Below are 8,103 nucleotides of genomic sequence, written 5' to 3'. Positions count from 1 at the left end.
TTTCTGTTTTATTTTACTATTATAAATTATATGCTTGTTTGTTTTTAATTTAGTTGTGTAGGTAGGCTAACTTACCAATGTGTTTTATGTCAAGATAATAAAGAAATATTACACAATATTTATTATAAAAGAGGCACTGTGTCTGGCCGGTTTGAAGCTACAAACATAATGTCTCATATCTACATGAGGTGTGTCTGGGAAGTCCCACAGAGAGCCCAACAGCCGCCTTGTATAAGAACTTTGTTAGCACTAATTGGGATGAAGCAGAAAGCCTGGAAACATGAACTGACTGCCCTGGCTATCTTTGTTCAACTACGTTGCCTTACAAATGGTCAAGACTTGGGTGACAGTTTTAAAACTGAAAATATAGATTACAATAGTCAAGGTTACTAGTCTGGACATGCAAACTTTGAGTATAAAAAGTAATTTAATAGCTCTAAGGTGAAGTAAAACTTTGAATAAAAACCAGAGGTTTCAGTGTCATGTGGGAAATGGTCTAGATAATCTTTAATTGCAATCTGAATCTTTAGGTTCTTCAGATTCTTCACTACTGAATTCCTATAATTCCATATACACAATGTTATCAGGTATATTATTAATGTCAAGTATGTTAAAAGTGAATCTAAATATCTTTTTTACTGAAGTAAAAATATTAAATAGTAATTATAAATTTTTGCTATCATATTGTATTTCTCAGGTCTAGCAATTGTCAATTTTCTTAAGTTTTCCAAGAATCTTTTATAGTCTTAAAATGCGAGCCTCCAAAGAGCTTTGCTTAAATGGGGTAACATTGATTAATTGTTTCCATAATGGAAATTAAAAACTAAGACATTAAAATTAATGTAACATCATTTAAATGACAAAGAAAACACCATTATAAATTATATTTAAAGAAAGAACTGTATTTTCTAAAACAAAAAATATAGTGAGAAGAATGGCATTGTTTTGCATTTTTTCAAATATCTCTAATGTCTGGTATAATGGCTGGATTCTTATATTTGCTTTTGTATTTAATTTGTTGTTCTATGTTGTGGCTAAGTGTATGGAGAAAATCCATTCTTACACAGATGCATATTTGGAAAAAAAACAAGCAACATTTTAATAACCTTTTAAGATAACTGGATTTCTTTCTTGAAATATAAGTACATATGCCAAAACTCAACATGTAATTGTTTCTTAACGGTTAGTTGGAAAACAGCATTGCAAATCATTTTAATGAACTTTTCACATACTGTAATATCAAAATCCAATGGCCTGTCTTGCATATTGAATGAGTCTATCCATATATGATTTTGAACATTATATATTCTCAATTTAGAAAATGTGGGTTCAATGATTTCTGATGATCTTTTCATCATTGACCCAATATTAAAAAAAATCACGTACATCAGTATCACCACTGATCTCTTGAAAAAATCATTAAGTATTGTGAATCCATCAGTCTCATCACAGCAGATAAAAATCTCTAGCATTCTACTTTTCACGTAAAAGCGTGGATTGTATCACTGGTAACAGATATGCCTAATACTCAAGTGTGAATAACCATAGTGTTTTTGTCATTGTTTTAATTTAAGATGATGGTCCAAGGGAAAAAATATCCAGTTCAGCCTGCAACTCAACAACTGTACAAAAGCTTTTTTCCAAGAAATAATTGTATTTCTGGATGGCATCAGTGGCGATTTACACATACTTCCCCTTTTATCAAAAGAACATTAAGGTAGGTACTTAAAGAGTCAAGATTTAATGTAATTTATGTTTTGTATTCTTTCATCAAAAATATTTTTAGGGAGCACATATTTAGGGCAACTTGAATCTATGTCTCCCAGGTTGCAGTCTTCAAATTCAGCCCAAATAAACTCTCCATTTACATTTAATTTTTTTTTTTTTTTGAGATGGAGTCTTTCCTCTCTGTCACCCAGGCTGGAGTGCAGTGGTGTGATCTCGGCTCACTGCAACCTCCACCTCCCGGGTCCAAGTGATTCTCCTGCTTCAGCCTTCCGAGTAGCTGGGGTTACAGGTGCCTACCACCATGCCCAGCTAATTTTGTATTTTAGGGTTTTACCATGTTGTCCTGGCTGGTGTCAAACTCCTGACCTCAGGTGACCCACCTGCCTCAGCCTCCCAAAGTGCTGGGATTACAGGTGTGAGCCACTGTGCCTGGCCAAAAAAAGAACATTCTTAAATGAAACCAGCATTTTTTTTTTTCTTTTCCTGCACGTGCATGGTAGGAAAAAATACAATGAGCACTAATACAGTTTGGCTCTATTTCCTTGATTTGTGCTAAGAAGCACTGTTTTTACCCTTCATTTCGCCATTGTGAAAATATTAATTTACTTAGTGAAAAAGGTAAATAACATCTTAGTACTAGTAGGAAAAGTTTTTGACAGATCCCCACAGGTAGGGTCTCCATCTCAGGTGTTCACAGAACACCCTTTGAGAACTGCTGGTTTAGTCCTTCTATCTTTCTCTCTCTAGAATGATTATTTCTTGCTTTTTCTCTATCCTAAAACTTACATCTCTGTCTCCATCCTCATTCTTAACTTTATTTACTTAAATATAGAGAATTTCTCAAACTCCTTTATCAAATCTACCTACCAACCAGCACCTGGGTCAAAATATTCTGCCTTCCTTCCCATTTCTGTGGCTGAATTATCTATTCGTGCTCCTATCTCATGCCATCTCCACCACTTTTGCCTTTGATTCTGAGACAAGAGTTCAGCAAAACCTGTTTCTCAAGACACAGGTTACAAAGACCCTGCTGATAAAACAGAACGCTGTAAAGAAGCCAGCAGAAACCGATGAGAATCAAGATGGCAACAAAAGCTACCTCTGGTTGTTCTTAATGCTCATTATGCACTAATTATAATGGATAAGCCTGCTAAAAGAAACTCCTACCATTGCCACCAGTTTACAAATGTCATGGCAACATTTGGAAGTTACATGGTCCAAAAGGGCAGGAACCCTCAGTTCCACTCCCTGCTTTTTCCCCAGAAAACTGATGAATAATCTACCCTATATTTAGCATAAAATCAAGAAATAACCATAAGGATGGCCAGCCAACAACCCATGAGGCCTACTCTGCCTAGGGAGTAGCCACCCTTTTACTCTTTTGTTTTCTTAATAAACGTGCTTTCATTTTATTCTGTTGTCTCACTCTTGAATTCTTTCCTGTGCAAAGTCAACAACCCACTTGGCCTCCTGAGCTGAGCCTCAATTTTGGGGTTTGCTGTGTGACAATTCCATCTTCCTAAGATGTTTAAAATTGGACTCTTCATCTTCTTCCCAACGTGGTACATTGGCAGTCTTCTCATCTCAATTAATGGCAACTCAACCCTTTCTATTATGTTGGCCTAAAGCCTTGAAATCATCCTGCATGACTCTCTTCTATCATCCCTGACAGCTACCCTGTCAGGATACCACGTTTATTCTAGCTTCAAAATACATTTAGTTTTGAGTTCTGTCTTAACACCCCCACTGCTACTGCTCTGGTTCAAGCCACCACTGATTATTATTCTAATTGGTTTGTAATTGGTCTTTTGTCTTCCAATCTTGATTTTCTATAGCCTGTTATCAAAACAACAGCTAAAGAGATATTTTAAAAACTTAAGTCAAATCACATTAATTTCAAAAGTCATCCTATCACACTTAACGTGATAGCAGAAATCTTCAACAGTCTGTTAGCTTTGCATGATTTGGCCTTCAATCTTTTCTTCCTTTCTCACTGACCTTATCTCCTTTCTCTCTTTGCCTGACTTACTTTGCTCAAATCACAGAGGCCTCCTTGCAGATCTTTGGAGCCACAAGGCATGATCCTAATTTACAGCCATGCTGTACTTCTTCCTGAAGGGCATTTCCCCTAATACCTGATTTCCCCCTCACTTCACATTGCTTCTCAAATGCCACTAATCAGAAAACTCTCCTTGCGTACCTATATAAAGTAGCCTTACTACAGCCACTCTATTTCCTTAACTTGCTCAATACATACTTATAGTAAGTATCATCCTTGGACATATTGTTTATTTATTTAATTATTTGTTGTCTATTTCTATGATTCTATTAGAATGTAAGCTCTGTGAAGACAGGGACATTTTCTTTTTTTTTAAACTTTAAGTTTCAGGCTACATGTGCAGAATGTGCAGGTTTGTTACAAAGGTATCTGTGTGCCATGGTGGTTGGCTGCACTTACCAGCCCACTAAGCCCCACATGCATTAGCTATTTGTCCTAATACTCTCCCTCCCCTTGCCACCCCCCCACCCTTTCTAGCTCCAGTGTGTGTTGTTCCCCTCCCTGTGTCCATATGTCCTGATTGTTCAACTCCCACTTATGAGTGAGAACATGTGGTGTTTGGTTTTCTTTTCTTGTGTTAGTTTGCTTAGGATGATGGCTTCTAGCTTCATCAATGTCAAGACAGGGAAAATTTTCTGATTGTTACTGCTATGTTTCTGACTCCTAGAACAGTTCCTGGCATGTAGCAGGCATTCAATACAGATGTTTTTGACACTTAGATCAAGATGGCTGACTAAAGGCGCTCAGCACTAACCTCCCTAAAAAAGAAGGACCAAAACAACAAATAGATAACCACAAGTTGAATAGAGTGTCTAGAGAACACTGGAATTTAGCAAGGAAGTGACAGAGACTCTCTGAGGCATGGAGGCTTGGGATAGAACCATAGAGAGCAAAGCAAACAAACTGGCCAGGATTAACTGGAAGAACTCATTTAGGGAGAAGTCAGGGAAGAGATCCTCAGCAGTCCACACTCTTACTACAGAGTCCTGCAGTCCTAGTTATAAGAGAGCCCAATAGCCCTGCAGGCCCTGAACACAATATAGGGAGCTGGCTGGAGTCCACAAAACTGTATTATTCTACAGAGGAAATTTACACTGGGTCCTCCCAACTCACTGACACTCAGGTTACTGTAGCCTGGTGTCATTTTGAGAAGGGAGCAAACACAAGACTGCATCCTGCCCAGGGGCCTAATAGCCCTTGCATCTCCATATCCCTGGGGCACCATTGACATGACACCACATCTACCCAGAGGGCTGCAGTGTTTTGACACCAATGATGCAGCCATGACCTTGGGACCCAAGCCGACACAGTGCCCTGTACTCTGGGGAACAAGAGGTCCAGCACAGCAGGAAAGTTGCCCTCAAGACAGTGGGAGCCAGAGTGTAATCTTCTCAGAGCCTGAGAGCTGCCCACCTGGGGTCTGCTGACTTACCATCAGCAACTCTGTCCCCTTCAGCAGTGGAACCACCCAGGGGCTGAAAACTGGCTTGCCAATAGCCAGCTCACTGTTGTCAGAAACCCTGCCCCCTTCAATGATGGGATTGGATCACCAGAGCCCAACAACCAGCTCACGCAAGGCCTGCTGCCCCCACTGTCAGGCAACTTTGTCCCTTTGGCAGCAGAACCACATGGGAGCCTGAAGATCAGCCTACATGGGGCTTACTACTGCCACCACCAGCAACCCTACCTTCCTCAACAGTGGGGCTGCTATGCACCTGCATGGCACCCAGAGGTCCAAGGACTGGTCTGCCTGGTTCTCACTACTACCACCATTGACACCATGCCCCTTCCAGCAGCATAGCTATTGCACACCTGTGCATGTCTCTTAGGGACCTGAGGGATCTACCTTCGCAGTGTCGTCATCCTCAGCAAAGCCACATCATAGCCTCCACAAGCAACCACAGCCTACACCACTGAGGCATTTGCAGACACTGCTGTTATTGATTATGGCCAAAGAAATCATGCAGAGACTACACTACTGCATTCATGCAGAAACAAAACCAAGCACCCTACCTAACCAGCACTATAGGACACATTTACAGGAAAAGGTCTCTAATTATGAAAGCTACTTCATAAAGTTGGGAGAAGTAACTATTTCACCAGAAGTTCAGATATAAACATAGGGCCACAAGAGACCAAAACCAAAACCAAACCAAAACAAAACAAAAAACAGGAAGGAAACAGAACATCTCCAAAAGAACACAATAATTATCGAGTAACATGCCTCAAAGAAAAGGAAATGTGTGAAATGCCTGATATGGAATTCAAAATAATAATCTTATTATTAACAAAATCAAGAAAACAATTCATGATCTAATAAGATTCAGCAGGAAAAGCAATGGTGGTTAATGGGTACAAAAATAAAGTTAGAATGAATAAGATCTAGTATTTGATAGCACAACAGGGTGACAATAATTTATTGTACATTTGAAAATAACAAGAGAATAGCCGGAGTGTTCATAACACAAAGAAATGATAAATGCTTGAAGTGGTGAATACCCTATTTACCCTGATGTGATTATTATACATTGTATGCCTGCATCAACATATCTCATGTACCCCATAAATATATACAACTACTATGTACACATAACAAAAATCTAAAAATTAAAAAAGAGATTCAACAGAGAGATAGATATCATAAAAAAGAACAAAACAGAAATGTTGGAAGTGAATAATTCAAGGAATTAAACAAAAAATCCAATTGAGAGCTTCAACAATAGACTAGAGCAAGTAGAAGAAAGCATTTCTAAATGTGAAAACAGGTCTTTTAAAAATAACCATTGGACACAAAAAAAAGAAAAAGAAAAAGGAGGAAAAAAGAATGAAGAAAGCCTGTGTGACATATGGGACACCATTAAGCAAACAAAGTTTGTGCTGTGGGAGTTTCAGAAGCAGAAGAGATGGGAAAAGGCATAGAAAACCTATTTAACAAAATAATAGCTGAAACTTTCCCTAGTCTTGGGAGAGATATGGATTTCCAGATACACAAAGTTCAAAGCTTCCCAAATAGATTTAACCCCAAAAGGTTTTCTACAAGGTACATTGTAGGCAAACTGTCAAAATTAAGACAGAGAAAGAATTCTAAAAGCAGCAAGAGAAAAGCATCAAGTCATATATAAGGGAATCCTCTTCAGACAAACAGATTTCTCAGCAGAAACCTTATAGGCTAGAAGAGAATGAGGTGATATACACAAAATGCTGAAAGAAAGAAATTGATAGGCAATAATACTATAGCTGATAAAGCTATCTTTCAGAAATGAAGAAGAAATGAATTCTTTCCCAGAAATGCACAAGCTTGTCATTACCACTAGACTGTCTGTACGAGAAATGTCTAAGGGAGTCACACATTTGAAAGAGAAAAGATGGTATCTACCATAATGAAAACACATGAAAGTGTAAAACTCACTGGTAAAACAGGTACACAAATGAGAAAAAGAAAGGAATCAAACTTAATACTACAGAATATCACTAAACCACAAAGATAAATAAAAAGAGAAGAAGAAACAAAGGATACACAAACAACTAGAAAACATTTAACAAAATGCTAAGAGTAAGTCCTCGCTTATCAATAACAACCTTGGATGTAAGTAGTTTAAGTTCCTGAATTAAAATATATAGACTGTCTAAATGGATAAAAAACAAGACCTAACTATATACTGCCTACAAGAAATTCACTTCACCTATAACGACACACAAAAACTGAAAGTGGATAGAAAGAAAAAGATATTTCACACAAAAAGAAATCAAAAGTAAGAGTAGCTATGCTTATACCAAACAAAAAAGACTTTAAGTCAGAAAACATAAAAGAAGCTAGAAAGGCATTACATAATGATAATGATAATAAGTTCAGCAAGAGGTTATAACTATGCTTCAGTATTACACGCACACACACATACACACACACACACACACACACCCACACCCAATACCGCAGCACCCAGATATATAAAACGAATATTATTAGAGCTAAAAAGGTAAGGGTGGCATGTTAGGTACATATTTGTTATTTCACCACTTACTGGCTAGCAAGACTTGACAAGAATATGTGTCTAGCATGGGCAACTGAGCCTCACTTGGTATTTCATTTAGCATTTCAAGTGTGTGATGAAGTTGCCTTGTCTGGTGAAATTTTATGTGGCCAGATATGCACAGGTCTGAATTCACAAAAGACCTCATTTTCCTAATCAAGAACAGGTTTAAAAGAGATTCATAAATGTCCAGAGGACTTTACCTCCAGGTATGTTGAGAGAGAGAGAGAAACACACACACACACAGAGAGAGAGAGAAAGAGAGAAATGGGGGGGGGGGGGGGG

General features: G+C 38.1%; 1 long non-coding RNA gene across 1 annotated transcript in view; it reads left to right on the top strand.

Annotated features, from left to right (window-relative positions):
• Positions 1-1,586: 1,586 nt before the first annotated feature.
• LOC108513908 (uncharacterized) overlaps positions 1,587-8,103 on the top strand; it is a 16,465-nt gene continuing 9,948 nt past the window's right edge. The window contains exon 1 of the long non-coding RNA XR_001881052.1: positions 1,587-1,717. This is a non-coding gene — a long non-coding RNA (uncharacterized LOC108513908). The remainder of the gene's footprint in view (positions 1,718-8,103) is intronic.

Source organism: Rhinopithecus bieti, unplaced genomic scaffold (assembly GCF_001698545.2).
Source record: "Rhinopithecus bieti isolate Rb0 unplaced genomic scaffold, ASM169854v2 scaffold_32835, whole genome shotgun sequence".
Lineage (NCBI taxonomy): Eukaryota > Metazoa > Chordata > Mammalia > Primates > Cercopithecidae > Rhinopithecus > Rhinopithecus bieti.
Note: the sequence above shows the minus strand (reverse complement) of the source record. Positions and strands in the feature narration are given on the sequence as shown.